The sequence below is a fragment of the Rhinopithecus bieti genome, unplaced genomic scaffold, assembly GCF_001698545.2.
Source record: "Rhinopithecus bieti isolate Rb0 unplaced genomic scaffold, ASM169854v2 scaffold_38735, whole genome shotgun sequence".
Taxonomy (NCBI): domain Eukaryota; kingdom Metazoa; phylum Chordata; class Mammalia; order Primates; family Cercopithecidae; genus Rhinopithecus; species Rhinopithecus bieti.
In genome coordinates, this window is record NW_016816612.1 from 480,999 (window position 1) to 499,372 (window position 18,374).

At 37.7% G+C, this 18,374-nt stretch overlaps 1 protein-coding gene across 1 annotated transcript in view; it reads right to left on the bottom strand.

Moving 5' to 3' along the window:
* Positions 1 to 16,812, bottom strand: part of LOC108517204 (receptor-type tyrosine-protein phosphatase delta-like) — a 497,564-nt gene extending 480,752 nt beyond the window's left edge. The window contains 1 exon segment of the mRNA XM_017854985.1: positions 16,769 to 16,812. The gene's annotated coding sequence lies outside the window, so the exon portion shown is untranslated.
* Positions 16,813 to 18,374: the final 1,562 nt, after the last annotated feature.

Sequence of the window (18,374 nt, forward strand, 5' to 3'; positions counted from 1 at the left end):
GAAAAGAAAAGAGAAATAGATAATGCCCCAAATCAAACAAAACCAAAATGAACAACCACATATGTAAGAGATTTAGATAAAATATCCACCCCCCCCCCCCCTTTTTTTTTTTGAGATGGAGTTTTGCTCTTGTTGCCCAGGCTGGAATGCAATGGCACGATATTGGCTCATTGCAACCTCTGCCTCTCAGGTTCGAGTGATTCTCCTGCCTCAGCCTCCTGAGTAGCTGGAATTACAGGCATGCACCACCACACCCAACTAATTTTTGTATTTTTAGTAGAGATAGGGTTCACCATGTTGGCCAGGCTGGCCTCAAACTCTTGACCTCAAGTGATCAACCCACCTTGGCCTACCAAAGTGCTGGGATTATAGGTTTGAGCCACCATACCCGGTTCCTCACATTTTTTGAACCAGTATTTCCCCTTGTACGACTCTACCCAAAGATCATTTACACAGGAACTCAAAGATACATGTACATTTATTGCAGCATTTTTTTTGTAATGGCAAAATTAGAAAATATCTGAGTGACCATCAGTGAGGGTGTACCATATGTGGAGTCATAACAGAGTGGTGGCCATGATCAAACTTCAACGAAGAAAACAAACGGTAAAAGTTTTGTTAGGGATCTCAAACTTGACCATACAACAGAATCATCAGGGAGTTAAAAATTTTGTGTTTGTTTTTTAATTCTGATGCTCAGATCATACTCCAGACTAAATAAGTCAGAATCTTTCAAGGGGAGACCCAGGCATCTGTGTGTTTTTGAAGCTTACTAGGTGATTCCAATGTATAACTTAAGCTGAGAACCACTCAGTGTGGTCTCATTTAAGTTACAGAAAAAAGAAAAAAGGCCCACTGTTGTGTATGGGAAAGATGAAAAAGGAAACACATATAACTAAACACAGTGAGAATTAGGATAAAGAGGAAGCTTTACTCCTTACAAATTTTTTACAACAAATATACTACTATAATTAAAAAGGTCAGAGGAAAAGAAAATATTTCACAAATTTCTCAAATACAATAGGGTGTGGAAAAACAGAGATAGTTGTAACTATTTGGCCTGAATTTGCATCTTTAAAAGACATTAAGTGTGGGCGTGATAGCTCACATCTATAATACCAACACTTTGAGATGCCAAGACAAGAGGCTTGCTTGAGCCCAGGAGTTTGAAACCAGCCTGGGCAACATAGTGAGACACCCATCTTGATAACAAAAAAAATTAAAAAAAAAAAAAATGGGCATAATGGTATGTGCCTATAGTACTGCCTGTAATCCCAACACTTTCGGAGGCTGACACAAGTGGATCCCTTGAGCCTGTAAGTTCAGGACCAGTCTGAGCAACATGGCAAAACCTTGTCGCTACAAAAACTACAAAACAATTAGCTGGGTGTAGTGGCACACACCTGTAGTCCCAGCTACTCAGGAGGCTGAGAGGTGGGAGAATCTCTTGAGCCCAGAGGAGGAGGCTGCAGTGAGTGGAGACTGAACCACTGCACTTCAGCCCGGGTGACGGAGCAAGATCCTGTCTCAAAATAAATAAATAAATAACTTTTAAAAAACAAGAAATAAAAGTCATTAAAACTTTAGCTACAAAATGACATCCAGTTAAAAAGTAAAAAATTTAACTAAATGGATTAAACACTACAAAAGACTACTGTTGCTACTGTTTTTTTTTTCCCCATAAAAATTTATTTTCCTTCTAATAATGATTCCATAAAGATATAGTCCAAAACCCTTCATTGGAAGAAAAGAAATCAAGTATTCATAGAATTTATAATCTGGAATTAATATTAGAAATGAAGTAATCCAGCTCTTCTTTTAAGATATAAGAAAAATGAAACTCACTGAATAAAATAGTTATTAAACTGTTTGCAAGGGACTAATACACTAACTTACTAATAGTCTAATGCTGTTCTTACCATATTATAGCACTATATAATAATGACAGATTTCCCGTGTTTCACAGGTGTTTGTGTACATGGCAAGGAGCCACAGGGGAGGTGTTTAGCCAAAAGCAACTCACCAAATTCTTTGTGTTAGCATAATGCCAGCTTTTGTCAATGATTTATGAATCATCCAAGGAAAATGTTTTATGTAAGAGTGGAAATATTTTTATATATTTAAATGTGCAACATGAAGAAAAACTAATACAGGTAACAAATGGTTTACGTTATAATGTTTACTAGGCATTGTATTAGGAAACATTTGTGTCTAGTATTTGTTTGAGTTCATTCGGATTTCCTTATTTACTAACTCACTATTTATATATCTTCATTTAGTTTCCTCACAATGCTACAGTTTTGTAAACACTAGTACTGAGAACTAAATGAAAATAGCAAAAACGTGATTACAGCTGGATGAGAATGTTAAGCACTCACTCCAAGTTTTAACCTGAGAGTGTTTTGAGTGAATAGCATCATCAATCAATATTTATTGAACATCCACGGAGTGTGTGATTTGGCCCAGGCAGTAGACAACAAAGGCATCTGTAGTTGTGTGGATCTCCCTCCTTCTTGAAAGCAGTGGAAAACTGCCAAAAACTTAATGTGACAGATGAAAAAATGTGTCTGCCACCACTCATTTGAATACCAATTGCACAGAAACAGGTTTCTCCCTAAAATCAGCCCTCAATGTAAAATGAAATGTTCTACTGTGAGACTACTGATGTCAGAAGGAAAGCAACTCTGTTCAACAGTTTTCCATCTCTTAAAGATATTCATTGTTTTATATTTCTAAAACAAAGGGGAGAGGGAGAGTTTTTGCTTGTAAATGGTTCAAAATTCACAATTAGAAAAAAAAAAGAAAATACATAGAAATCTGACCGCACTCTCCTACTCCCATCCCAAGGATGCCAGTAATTGCAAGCTGGTAGATATACAATCAGTTTTAAAAAATAGACATTCAGATAAATAGGAATAAGAAATGGTCTGCCAAATATTACTGTGCTAAGACATCTATGCGTGAAAACTGTCTGACTGAAAGTACCGGCCAGGCATGGTGGTTCATGCCTGTAATCTCAGCACTTTGGGAGGCCAAGGCTGGCGGATCACCTGAGGTCAGGAGTTCAAGACCAGTCTGGCCAACATGGGGAAACCTTGTCTCTACTAAAAACACAAAATTAGCCAGGCATGGTGGCGCATGCCTGTAATCCCAGCTAGTCGGGAGGCTGAGGCAGAGAGAATTGCTTGAACCGGGAGAAGTGGAGGTTGCAGTGAGCCAAGATCAAGCCCACTGCATTCCAGCCTGGATGACAGAGCTAGATTCTGTATCCAATAAATACATAAATAGAAAGAAAGAAAGTACCTTCTCAATTTGGTATGACAGTGTAATAAAAAAAAAAAAAAACACGATCCACTGTCTATTCTAATACAATGAAATAATTAGAAAATATAAGAAAATTTATCCAAAGAATGAAAAATTATGTTCTATGAGATTTGTCTATTTTCTATTCAACAGCAATTCATTTTTCTCTCATTAAATATACTCTCTAAACTGTGTAATATGGAAGATTTAATTATTATTGGATAATGGTGTAATCAATCCTTCTAGGAAACTGACTGAGAAGCTTTCACTAAATCCAGAATCTTACACTTCAGACCAAACGCAAAGATCCAAAATGAGATCTACTTGATACTTCCTTGACCTTTTTTAAAATTACATATTTTCGTGGAAATATATATTGTACGTTTTAAGTAATGTATGTTCCACTAATTATCTGGTCCTTTCCAAAAACTGTTCATATATTAATGGGCAAAAACGTCAAATATTCAAACTCAATTGAAAGGCAAAACACAATAGAAACCTAAAAACTTTAAGATGTAATCGGCATTCACTGAACTGAACAAAACACTTCCCAATGCACACTTTCTTTGATTATAGGCTTTATGCCAGGCGCGGTGGCTCACACCTGTAATCCCAACACTTTAGGAGGTCGAGGCAGGCGGATCACGAGGTCTGGAGATCGAGCCCATCCTGGCTAACATGGTGAAACCCCATCTCTACTAAAAATACAAAAAAAATTAGCCAGGCGTGATGGCGGGCACTTGTAGTCCCAGCCACTCAGGAGGCTGAGGCAGGAGAATGGCGTGAACCCGGAAGGCCAGAGCTTGCAGTGAGCCAAGATCGTGCCACTGCACTCCAGCCTAGGCGACAGCAAGACTCTGTCTCAAAAAATAAAAATAAAATAAAATAAAAAGAAAAGATAATAGTCTTTATTTTTTATTTAAAACTTTTTGTATTCCATCTGAATACACTGATGTGTAAAACATTTTCCTAGTTATTTACAAAAGCTTTTCCATTGTGGAGGAAAACCAGGCGTGTATACAAGTCTGTGTACACAAAACACTAAGACTATCACTGTACTTTCAAAACTTCTTAGAATTTAGAATCAAGGAAAGTGTTTTATTCCTTAATATATCAAACGGTAGTGCTTTGCCTGTCATGGTAAAACAGGAAATCTCTTCTTCCCATCAAAAACAGGTGACAAGTCTAAATCAGTGTAGTCTAGTGACACACGGACTTTAAATAAGTATTCAGTAAAAGCTAAAGACCTCATAAATTTCCAGTGCAAATTTTCCCTTTGGTTTGTCACTTGGAGATCTGTGGAGCAGAAATAAGTACTAGATGTTTGCTTTATGCATAAAAAATGTACTCAAAGTTCCAAAGTCATCTAAAAGGAAAAACTGAATGCTTAACGGATAATTATAAGAGAACACTGTTTTCAAATTGCATGCACACATACACATGCTCAATTATAAGCATTCAACCCTTGTTTTAGATGACCAAACTAGTAGCCAAAGCTGTCAGCTGTGAAAAGCTCTAAAAAAACAAAACAAAAAAAAAGCAGCCATCAGTCATTTCCTAACATCATCTCATAACCCAGCGCAATGCGGCATACCTCACGCACACAAGCTGGGTCAGAAACCAAATGCTTTATCAACTAATCAGTATTAGCAAATATCAGACTGTAAGAGTAACTACTAGAAAAAGAATAAATGCTTGAGATGGATACCCCATCTACCCTGATGTGATTATTATGCATTACATGCCTGTAAAAACTATCTCATGTACTTCATAAATATATACACCTACTATGTGCCCATAAAATTAAAATTAAAAAAAAAATCTATTTCTTTCTGAAAAAAAATCACAGATTTTGAGGCCAGAAAGCTTTTAAATTCTTTTCTGTTTATTTTACATAATTTATATTGTGATGGTTTCAAATTCATTAACCTTTTTCTTCTGTAACGCCTTGTTGGCTATTAACTCACCTTCTCTAATTTTCACCTGAGACATTGTAGTTTTTTATCTCAAGAGCTCTAATCTGGGTTTTTAAATATTTGCATGTCACTGCTTACTTTTTAAAACATAAAGGAGCACAGCATTTTTTTAAACATAAAGAAGTATAGTTAAAAACCTCAAGCAGAAGAATTGCTTGAGGCCAAGAGTTCAAGACCAGCCTGGGCAAGATAGTGAGACCCCATCTCTACAAAAAACTGAAAAATTAGCTTGGTGTAGTGGTGCATGCCTGTGGTCCCAGCTACTTGGGAGGCTGAGGCAGGAGGATCACTTGAGCCCAGTAGTTTGAGGATGTAGTTAGCTATGATTACGCCACTGCAATCCAGCCTGGGCAACAGAGCGAGATCTTGTCTCTAAAAAAATAATAATAATAAAAATAGTTTTTAAGAAACTTATTTTAATGTTCTTGTCTGCTAACTCTAACATCTGTGTCAATTCTGAGTCAGTTTCAATTGGTTGATTTTTTTCTCATAATTATGAGTATAATTTTTCTGCTTCCTTCTATATCTGGTAATTTTTTATTAGATACTAGACACTGTTAATTTTATTTTGGGGTGCTACATATTTTGTGTCCCTATAAATATTCTTGCTTTTTGTTCTGGGATTCAGTTAAGATTCTTGGAAACATTTTGATAACTTTAGGCCTTGTATTTAAGATTCTTTAGTTAGGACTCAGCTTAGGGTTTAATCTAAAGTCAATTTTTCCCCACTTCTGAAGCAAAACCCTTCTGAGTACTCTACTGAATGGCCTATGAATTATGGAGCTTTCCTCTCTGGTGGGTGGGAGTACGTAGTATTCCCAGCCCTGTGTAAGCTCCAGAGATTGTTTCCTTCAGTCTTTTTGAGTGGTTCTTTCCCCAGCCTTGGGTAGTTTGTTCACGTGCATTTGCTGGTCAGCACTCTCTTGAATATCAACCAGACAGGAAGCCTCTGTACATCACCAGAGCTCTTTCTGTATAGTTATCTGTCCCGGTACTATGTCCTGTAGACTCTAGCTGCCTTAGCCTCCCCAGACACTCGGCCCCCTCTTCCCCACTCAGGAGTCTGCCAATTTTCAATTGATCTCCTCTCTTTAAACCCTAGAAACTCTTTCCAGGCAGTAAGCTGAGGCAGTCATGGCCCTCACTTGTGGGTTTCTCATCACTCAGAGGGCACTGTACTTCAGGACCTGAAGTCCCATGTCTTGAGGACCATTGTTTCATGTATTTTATCCGTTTTATGACTTGTATCAGGCAGGAGAATAAATTGGTCCCTATCCCACTTGCTCAAAGCTGAAGTCAGAATTATCTTTTCATAACAAAAATCTGATAATGTAAATTCCCTGCTTAAAACACTTCATTGAATTCCCATCATTAAAATAAATTCCAAGCTCTTTACATTGATTTAGAAATTGACTTCATAATTTAAATCTTGTCTACTTTGCTAGCTAATCTTGTCACTTGTTTACAATAACTATGATTCAAAATAAAATAATTGCAGTTTCAAATATACAAAATATTATTTCATTACACTTGCATATGCTGTTTGCTCTGTCTAGAACCCTCTTTCCTGCCCTGGCTACTGAAAAACTCTTATTTGTTCATGAGTGATCAACACAAATGTAGTGTCTGTGAAGCTTTCCTTACATGACACACTTCCAGCTACCTTCTCCCTCTCTCCTGACTCCTATCCAAAGAAGAGTTAGGCAGCCCTCCTCAAGGCACAAAGGAGCCATCTATTATCCAATCTCCTGTTATGGCACCCATTACTTTGTACCACAGCTATTTATGTAAACATCTATTTCCCCACCTTGGACAAGCTCCTCAGATATGTTTTCTCATTTGTAAAATGGGGATAATACAGGGTGTCAAAAAGTTGTGGTGCACAGGATAAATGTATCTTAACTAGCATGATAGTTGCATTTTCAGCCAATATGCTCAATTTGGTTTCCTTCAACTTCTGGATACCATTTTTAGATAGGATACCTTATAAGAAATTGGATTCAATTGCTAATTTGAATAACATATTATTTAATAAAAACACTACAGAGAAAATCCTAAAACATGAAAGACCTTCAGAAAGGTAGAAAATTACAGATTACAGGATAGAGCTGACAAGATGAAGATGAAGAAAAAACAGGGAGCTTTGGAGACTTTGCAAAGGATTTTATAACCTAACATAAACGCAACAATGTTGCACATGCATAACCAAAATGCATGTGAAAAGTAACTTTTTTCTTTTCTTTTTTTTTTTTTTTTTTCAGACGGAGTTTTGTTCTTGTTGCCCAGGCTGGAGTGCAATGGTGCGATCTCGGCCCACTGCAAACTCCGCCTTCCAGGTTCAAGCGATTCTCTTGCCTCAGCCTCCTGAGTAGCTGGGATTACAGGCATGTGCCACCATGCCCGGCTACTTTTGTATTTTTAGTAGAGATGGGTTTCTCCATGTTGGTCAGGCTGGTCTCAAACTCCCCACCTCAGGTGATCCCCCTGCCTCGGCCTCCCAAAGTGCTGGGATTACAGGCGTGAGACACTGCACCCAGCCCTAAAAAGTAACTTTAAAGGGAGAAAATATATTAGAGGTTAGCAATAATTCAAATATTGATTATGAAGATACTTCATTATATGGTGGCATATTTTCAATTGAAAATATAGTGAATGTAAAGGAAAAATTAAAGTTTCTACCACCCTGTACTAGGGATGGTGAATAGAAGGGAACAATTTTTGATTCTGCGTCACTGCCAAATAATAACCCACAAATCTCCATTAATTACTATGTCCAGTGATGCCTTAAGTGAAGCAGATACATCTTTGGAATGAATTTTGAATCAATTCATTGTATTGGTATTTAAAATACATCATTTACAAAAAGTCTCATACTTCAGAGCAAACGGCAGAAGGTGAGGCATAATTTTTAAAAACAACGTTTCGGGGGGTCTTTTTTTCTGATACAGTCTGTTTAAGCTTTGTTGACTTTCTCAGCAAGAATAAAGGCCTGGGGCAACATTTAATTAAAATGTTGCCTAAGCTTTCATGCTTCCTGGGGCAGTAAGATTGGGGACACTGCTGTAATCTTCTTGCAGTGGACTAGGAAATAAACAAGGATGGATAAGTTTGAACTCTCTGCATAATATGCAGAGCAAAGTCATATCCCTGGAAAGGCCAAAATTAGGTGAGATGTGGTACGTAACAGGTATGGAATATACTAACGCTTTGGATTGGGAGCAGAAAAATTGGACAGGCCTTAGCCACGTGTACTTTCTATTATCTCAAATATTATTTTTTATAATTTCAACTTTTATTTTAGAGTCAAGGGGTACATGTGGTTTACTGCATGGGTATTTTGCATGATGCTGTGTTATCTCAATTATAAACCACTAATTTATAAGATTCAATAACCCGGCTGGGTATGGTGGCTCACACCTGTAATCCCAGAACTCTGGGAGGCCAAGGCAGGAGGATTACTTGAGCTCAGGAGTTCAAGACCAGCCTGGGCAACATAGTGAGGCTAAGTCTCTATAAACAATAAAATTTAAAAATGGAAAAAAAAAAAAAAAGATGCAATAATCTGCAGGAATGAAGAATAATGGTATCAGTGATATAAACTACTATTCACATGAACAGCTTGATGTTTCATTTAGGCTGGGCGAGTCCTAAATCCTAGCAGTAGGTAAAGTTCATTCAGAGTAAATCAAAAAATGCTTTGAAACCATGAGTTAAAATAAAAAAGAAATGAAGATTTGATTTGGTGGTGCTTCATTTTCTTTGATTTTTAAAAGCAGACAGTAACAAATGTTCACAGAGACTACCACAGAATTTCCTCGGTTCAATAACTGGAAATAATTACAGGTCCCAGGATAGAGGAATAGAAGGACTGCACCGATTTCGGGACAGTGAAAAAGTGAGATTGAACCCCGCACAAGCCTTACAACTGTACTAAGGCTCAGTTTGCTGTGGGTAAAATGGGATGTTGCCAAAGTTAAACTAGACACCTCAAGCGCAGGCATTTTTGTTTTCATTTTTGAGACAGGGTCTTACTTACATGGCCCAGGCTGGAGTGCAGTGGTGCGATCTTGGCTCACTGCAGTCTCAATCTTCCAGGGTCAGGTGATCCTGATACTTAGCCTCCCAAGTAGCTGGGACTACAGGTGCACACCACAATGCCCAGTTAAGTTTTTTTTAGTAAAGATGGGATTTTGTCATGTTGCCCAGGCCAGTCTCGAACTCCTGGACTCAACTGATCTGCCGGCCTCCCAAAGTGTTGTGATTACAGGAAGGAGCCACTGCACTCAGCCTAAGAGTAAGCATTTACTAAAATGAAAGCAATGATGGGGGTGAGCCAATGGGCTCTGTAAGATTATTTTAGCAGCAGTATGAGTGATAGACACAAAACAGGACATTTGAGAGGCAGGGATTCCATTTAGAAACAAATACATTTAAATTTTAGAATAGCCTTTTTTAAGTCCTACCCTTTAAAATATATATATAATATATATTACATGCGTATAATATATAATACTATATATAATATATAAATATTATATAATACATTTGTATAATATATAAATATATTTTGCTTATATATTTTTTTTTCTTTTTTTGACATGGTCTTACTGTCACCCAGGCTGGAGTGCAGTGGCAGGATCACAGCTCACTGCTGCCTCGACCTCCTAGCCTCAAGAGCTCTTCCACCTCAGCCTCCCTGGAACTACAGATGCATGCCACTGCGCCTAATTTTTTGTTGCTGTTTTCAGAGATGGGGTCTTACTATGTTGCCCAGGCTGATCTTGAACTCCTGGGCTCAAGTGATATTCCTGCTTCCACCTCCCAAAGAGTAAATTATCATTTAAACTTTTTTGTTAAACTAGTATGCTTAAGAATGAAATTTAAACAGAGGTATTACCCAACTGGTTGACAAATTAACATATTTGTCTTTTATATTTCCTTCTGGAAAAAAGAATCAGCATAAAGAAAAATGACATCAATGTAAACTAGTAGTAGTTAGGAGCAAGACATTTTTTACATAATTTTGAAAGTAGTTGCCATACCTCCTCCTCAAAATATAAAGACAATTTTGTGGATTACGTTTTCTGTGAAAGGAAATTTCATAATCCAGGAAAGACTTTAGAGCTAATGCATTTGTTTTTTAAGATACCTTAAACTGTCCTGAGAATGTGTATCCCATTTTGAGTGAGTCAGACATTAACTTTTGTAAGTCAATCTAACACTTAGCAATCTTAAATTAATGACACATCTGTAAACACGCAGTGGTATGAAGGTCAGTGGTAAAAGAGAGCTGGTCATACATTAAATTGTATTGAAATCCTTATTTACGGCACTTCCTGATTTATGTAGTCCTATATTCATTTTACCAAAGATATGATCCTATGGGACCCAATTTTAATGACTGGAGCAAAACATAGTGTTTACCTGTCTTTTTTTTTTTTTTTTTTTTGAGACGGAGTCTCGCTCTGTCGCCCAGGCTGGAGTGCAGTGGCGCGATCTCGGCTCACCGCAACCTCCGCTACTTCTCATTTTTTATCAAATTGTAGTTTCACATAAAATCCTTCCTACAACCCACCATGAAAAAAATCCTCCATACAACAGAAGAAATTTTGGGGTCCATCCTGAGGTATTTATTAACTGATCCACAGACGGTCTTCCAGAACAATGCTTTCAAAACAAAATACAATGTCTAGGATTGGTTACTTGTTTACTCAGAAGTAGTTCAGATGTGGGCTCTCAGATTTGAAACTACTATTTTTCTGTGGTAATACATTACATTTCCATCTGAAAGGTTCATGCTGCTTTTTACTGTTTAGGTGATTTTGTGTCATATATATGTATGTATGCATTCTAATTTAAAGCCAGCGTGATAGCCCTAGGCTAGACAATTTGAACTAATTGGCAAATTGTAACATTTCACTACAATGAGCCAAAATTAGTAATAAAGATTATTCCCTTCTTAAAACTTGAGATAATTTGCCTTTTTATCATATTTTTGAGACATCAAAGTTCCTTTCTTCTTTGATTTATCTTAGGCCTCAAGTCTTGTCTTTTGCCTGGCCAATGTCTGTTGTATTCCTGATGGCTCAGCCTCTTCTGACTTCTGAGAAGTTCTCGCTACCTCTGGATAACAGAGCAACAGTGTCTGGACAGATTACTAGATGCAAATCTGCCCAACACTGAAACTGACTTCATGTTGCAAGACCACTGGTGTCTTTTTGCTCTCATTCTTGTGCTGGGTCCTGGGCCATGACTTCCAAGCTCCACAGGACCAATTCTGCTTTGTTCAGGAAAGCACCTTCTACTGCCTAAGAGATGTGGCATTCCACTCTTTACTTAAGCCCTTTTCTACTGGAAACAGAAAGGAGATCTGCCTAGAAAGATCAGTAATACCGAAACTAGGAGGCCACGCAGTGTTTTCCAGTTGTCCATTCTGAGACTGTGGCTACAACACTCAGATGTTCTGAGCTTCAGTTTTATCGCATAAAAATGGAAATAATATAATACAGAGCCCATAGGGTTGGTCAATGGATTCAATGAAGTAACACATGTAAATAATTTACCACACTGCTCAACACATGGTAAAAGGTGTTTTATCACCACCAACAAGAAAATTACTTTTCAAGAGCAGTGTAAAAAGCAACACAATGATTCTTCATGATATCTTTACTCTAAATTATGTAAAATCACATTTAAGATCCACTCTGAAAAGTAAAGGTCAAGGAGAAAAAGAAGGTGGAGGAAATGTCGAGGCAAGGCTTGGGCTAAAGACAGGAGATGAGAGGAGAACTAGTCCCTTTATACCCTGATGGAAAGACAGTACACCCACAGCAGAAGGCTGACAGAAACATAACAGCAGGGAGACAGACAGACAGAGCGAATAATATAAAGAACAACAAGAATCTGTTAAGCAAAACACAGTATGAAGCCATTTTAATTCATTCTCCCTTTCCAGTTCTTTTCTTTTTGGAACCCCTTCTACCATTAACCAAGGCAATCAAGCACTTACCCAGCGGCTACTTTGGAGACAAAAACATCTCCCAGTTATCCGTCAGTCTTTTCAACTTCACATGTCATGGGTTGGGCGGGGCAGGGGGCGGGGCTTTAAAGAAAAGTAATGTGTCTTCCCAGGGTTGAGTTTCCATCTTATTTTTATCCCTCCAATCACTAGAAATAATGTAAAGCTAGCATTCACCACCAAAGACTGTCATACATACTATTACAACTACGAATAATATTACCAAGGCCCACTCTCTTTCTCTAATTCTCCTATCCCCCCTCCTCTCTCCCTCACACACACACAGCCAGAGATGCCACTATCTCCTCAGCCATTTCAAACTTTCCTTTTAATCAGCACAGTAAACAAGCGTCTATGCCTCAGGCTGGCGTTCCACAAACTCAGCCAAATCCTGGGGTTTTGTGAATGCTGCAGTCAGCAGGGCCCAAGAAGGCATATTTGCTCACAAATTATGTCGAGGTTTTTTTTTTTGTTTTTTTTTTTGGTCCTAAGGATACTCCCTGGATTATGGGTATGATCAACGAGAAGTCATTTATCTCACAAAGACTCGAATTCCATTGGATTTTGATTACCTGTGGTAACCAGGTGAACTGAATAATTACTGTTACTAACTATAATATTCTCTACATCTTACTGTACAATGTAACATCAAAATCCTAGTGAGAGAAAAGTTAAAGTGTCAAACGTTCAAAGTCATAAGCCCTCAGTGCTCCAGTTCTGAGAATATCTGTAAAATATCTCCCTTCTGGGGAAAAACTAAGAATAGCATTTTCCAAACAAATGGAAATAAAACTACTCTAAATTCACCAGACAGATCATAATTATTGACACAAAATTATAAAGTATAATACTTGGTGTTCAGTAAAAACTCTAGATAATTATTCCACCACACAGGATTAGGCCATTTATTCAAGAGGTTCTCATTTGATAAATTTAGGAACTCTTACCAATCCATCCCGTTTCCCCGAGAGTAGGTGTAAACATGTAAAAATATTCCTTAAATACCAATTCTGAGCTCAACCTTGTGCTAGGCACGGTACACACAATAGCCAAGAATTTGAACATTGTTCCTAGACTCAGGTTTCTAATCTAATCAGGAGCCTCCTGAGTGGTTTGAGACAACATAATGTTTTCCTCAGACACGGAGGGATTAATTTTGCAACACTGGGAGAAGGAGGTACTGGAGAAGTCTAACAAAAAATGTCCATGGAAGTTTCTGCCAAGCCTAGGCACTTTTATTCTCTCTGTGAGGTACCTGAAGCAACCCCAGAGCCAGGCTCTCAGTGTGTGTCAGTCAGTAGGATGAAAAATTAGACTCGGGCAAGGCCTGAGAATCGACCTCATGTGAACATGAATTATCATGCATGACCTTCAAGGCCAAGAAATATTCTATCCTCAAAATCCTGATATAAGTAAAGAAACAAATAAGTCATCCTTAATACCCAGTTTATAGATGCCAGAAAAGGAAGGAGATTGTGCCAAAAATAATCTCGGAAGTGGTTGGATGTGTATCAATTATGGAAGTACGTTTGCTTACAGTATCTCCAGTGCTTCCTTCTGCACATCACAGATTTGCTATTGATCAGCTGTAGTCAGATATTGTAAGTATAAATTAACCTGCTCCAGTGAAAAATACCCAGGGGAGCTATTACAGTCTGATGAAATCTTCTCTTTAGGTTTAACTGTAATTACAAGTAGAATTCAATAGGAGGATGGGGGATGGTTAGCTCCAATTACACCAACCACTTTTTTTTTTTTTCCCCAGTCCCTGATTAAAAGATTCTGCAGTTTATGACCAGCAAAAGGCTGTGCCTTGGTACAACTCAAGACTGAAGGAATGATACAAGAAAGAGAATTGATCATCGGCAGGGGGTAATCAGCAGTCCAGAGGTGCACTGTTTATCTACAGAATCTTAAGAGTCAGGGGGTTGCTCTTAAAATGACTTTGGCAACTCCTCCAGAAGGCTTAAAAGGTGTCTCTGAAGCCTGTGGTGTGGTATCCATTTTAATCCATTTGAGTTAAAATTATCAGTTCCAAGGAAAATACCCTTAAGAGATAAAGGTAGTAAGAGAAAGAAGACAGACACAGTCAGGAGACCTATGTCCTAGCTAAGGAAAAGATATGTCAAAAGATTTACTGTAAACAGAAGGCAGGTTTGAAAGTAAGAGTACAACTCATTAGTATAGGAAAACAGGAAAAAAGCATTATCCAAAGCACTAAAATAAAGAAATATTCAAACTCTATCATTTTCTAAGCTTTTAAAGGTCACATGGAGCACTATGCTAATATTTTGCAATAATGGACTCGGGGCAGTGCTTTAATGAAATGAATTCCAAGGCTCTCTGAATCTTAATCAGACTGTGCAGGGGATGCGGGAAGGTCAGGGTGACAAGCAAACGATGCAATCTATACTTTCATATTACAATGAGTACCTTTTCCCAAAACAAGTGTAGTGTCCTGCCTATATTTAAGATCCTAGTAACTTCTCACATTGTGAAAGGCCCTTCCATGCCACTCCGTACGCCTAACAGGCCAGCAAGCATGTCAGCTCATGGTTCATCCATAAGACATTCTAGTAAAAGTCAGTTTAAAACTATGGTGCTTGCAGTGGACATCCTCCATTTCCTTTATTTTTTAAATGGACAAAAATTGTATATATATTATGTATATTATATATGTATATTATGTATACATAATGTTTTATGTTTATGGCATAAAACATACCATAATGTTTATGGTATAAAATTGCATATGTGTACATATACAAAATACATATGTACATATTGTGGAATGGATCAAGCTAATTAAAATATCTATGCTTCACTTTTTTGCAGTGAAAATATTTAAATTCTACTCTTTTAGCAATTTTCAAGTGTATAATAGATTGTTATTAACTGTAGTCAACAACTTTTTTATATTGAAAATATTCAAAATCGACTCTTTTAGCAATTTTCAAGTTTACAATACCTTGTTATTAACTGTAGTCACCATGTTGTGCAATACATCTCCTGAGCTTATTCCTCCTGTCATTTTATATCCTCAATTTCTTTTCATCATATGGCTAAAACAAATGCAAAATACCCTTTTCAAGGTAAATGGAAAGGCAACCCTCAACCTATTTCAGGGTTTACCCTTTTTTCTTTTCTTTTTTTTTTTTTTTTTGAGACAGAGTCTCGCCCTGTTGCCCAGGTTAGAGTACAGTGGCAGGATCTCGGCTCACTGCAACCTCCACCTCCCAGGTTCAAGCGATTCTCCTGCCTCAGTCTCTGGAGGAGTTGGGATTACAGGTGCACACCACCACACCTGACTAATTTTTGTATTTTTAGTAGAGACAGGGTTTCACCATGTTAGTCAGACTGGTCTCGAACTCCTGACCTCGTGATCCGCCCATCTTGGCCCCCCAAAGTGCTGGGATTACAGGCGTGAGCCACCACGCCCAGCCTACACTTCTTTTTCATGTGAAATTCAATAGTCTAAGCAGCCAGAAAAGCTCCAAATAGGTAAGCAATGATATTTTATCTCAAAATAGGTTTCTTCTCTACCCTTGCAGTTTTTCTCCATCCAACTAAATGTTACCCATTCCTCAAGACTCAATTTCAGTTTTAAATTCAACAACCCACCACAAGAAGGTCGAGCAAATTACAGCATATCAACATTAAACATGAAAATGCCATATATGAATCATAACAAAGAATGGAAATTTTCATAAAGAAATCCATTTTCAAGTCAGAACAAAAACAAGTTCAAAATGATTGTAATTATATCAAAAAGTTGTACAATGACATTCACAAGTGAATGAATAATGACATAATAGAGCACAATGTCTGAGTTATTAATTCCCCACAAAGTTAAAGACTTTCCCTAGTATTAGTAACTTTCTGTATATCATAAGGTAACTGGCGTTTCCTACTCAAATTCAACTGAAAAGTATGAAGTCATTACTGTTTATTTTGCTACATGATGGATGTTGTATTAAAGTTTTATATGTATTCTTTCATTTTATCCCCAAGTGATTCTCTGGAGTAAATACTATTACTTAACACCGTTTGCAGATAAAAAAGCCCAGACCTGCTTAAGTTACATAACTTGTCTATGGTGACATTGTGACAGAAGTAGGAATTTAGTCTCACTGTACCCTAGACATTCGAACACACTACACTTCAAGGTGAAGCCCACTGGTGCTTCGGAGTGGCCACTACTTTGGTTTTCTAGATTGTTAAGATGACAAATGGCTCAGTTCCATTTCAATATTGCGGTACTGGTCTGATGGCTGGATTCTACTGTCATAGGATTTTCAACTGCATTTTATTCCTCTACAAATTCCCAGATAGAACAGGAGGGCAGGTAAAGAAGACATATTACCCCCAAAAAAGGAAAAATAAAAAACTTGAGCATCAAGACACTCAATATTTATGTTACTCCTTCAGTGCTATGCATCCTAACACAACTTAAAGTTTTTATTTTACTCACACGTCCTGCTGCCTTGGTAATTCACAAAAGGGTTGCGCGCCTGACCTCTGATGATAATTCGTCATATATCCTAACGCTTTCTTATTGGAGCTGTGAAACAATGAATTAGCACCAAATCCCCCACTCTTTGCCCCTTCAGCCCTTGGAGTTTAACTCCTCTCACATTACAGTATTTATTGAATTTCCCAGCCAAACGGTGTTCTGCTCCATAAAATTCTGACAAGTGGACTCTGCCAAGCTAATAATGGCTTCATTCTGCTGAAATAAACTTATTTCACTGCGGCAAACAAAACGACATGACCTGGAAAGGTTATTTTTAACTGGGTAATGACTCAGTCTCAACCAAGCATTTCTCTCAAGGTTCCCAGTTTTAAATAAATTTCATTTCTTAAATATAAATGCGTGCTATTATGTGTGTTCTTGTCTGTCAATCTTTCACAATGAAGTAAACGCAGATATTTTCATTGCTTAAGGTGTATGATTCTCTTTATTCAATAACTTAGATGGCTTATCAAACTATTCCCAAGGATCCTGGCATAGAGAAGCCCCCAAGAGAACTTGAAAGACAAGACGGCATCAAGAAGCAAAATCCCTTTAAACAGAATCTGGTTTTATTGCATTTTCTGTTAATTAAACAGCATCAGAACCTTTTCAATTCAGCAAAACTTTTAAGAGTATGCCTCTGAGAAAGAGCTCTTACCTCATGTTTTTAAAGCGTGGATAAATTTTGCTAAGTTTGCTTAGCCTGCTTACCAAATAAAGATATGCCAAGACAAATTTCTCTACATCCACATTAGTTAACATCCCCCCCATATCTTAAGCTCTCCATACCAAAATGTCTGCTACTAAAAGTTCCATATCTTACAGTTATCATTCACATCTCTTTATCTTGCACTGCAAGCCCCTCAAAAACAAACAAATGAACAAACAGAAACAACTGCCATGATAAGGTCAAATTTTTCTTCAAGTTTCAAATGATCAGGGACTCCGAGAGCACCATTACAACAGCTGGGATCTTGTATCAACATGCTGCACCCTGCCAGTCCTGCCTTCTGAGACTAATAAAAGAGAAAACCCTTGACAGCTAACAGCTGGGCTCCTTATGAAGCTGTTCAATAGAAACAACAAGGCCTCCCACAGCCCACCAAAAATCAGGACTTGGTGTATAGACACAAATATGCACAAAAGAAATTTGGTAAGAGGGAACACATATTTAAAAGAGACTGAAACAAGGAGATGATGAAGAATAACGGGAAAAAAACACTAATCAATGAAAGAGAAACCCAATCACACCGGCATAACTATTGAAGATGTTAAGAGTTCATGCAAAAGGAATTACGCATGGTTTTAATCTGGCTGGAGTAGGTGACTTGTATTACACACGATTAGCTACAAAGGCAAGAAAACAAGAACCTTTTCAGTAAATTCACATAGTCATGGTTCTGTCCAAACCACAATTAAGAAATCCTGAATATCCTTCTGATGACCTATAGTGCGTATTCACACTTGCAGTAAAAAAAACTAATGTGAATCACCTTACTATTGCTTCCTGCCAAGCCCTCTGCCTCCATATTAAAGACCATCAGCTGGGCTGTGGCTACCAGCT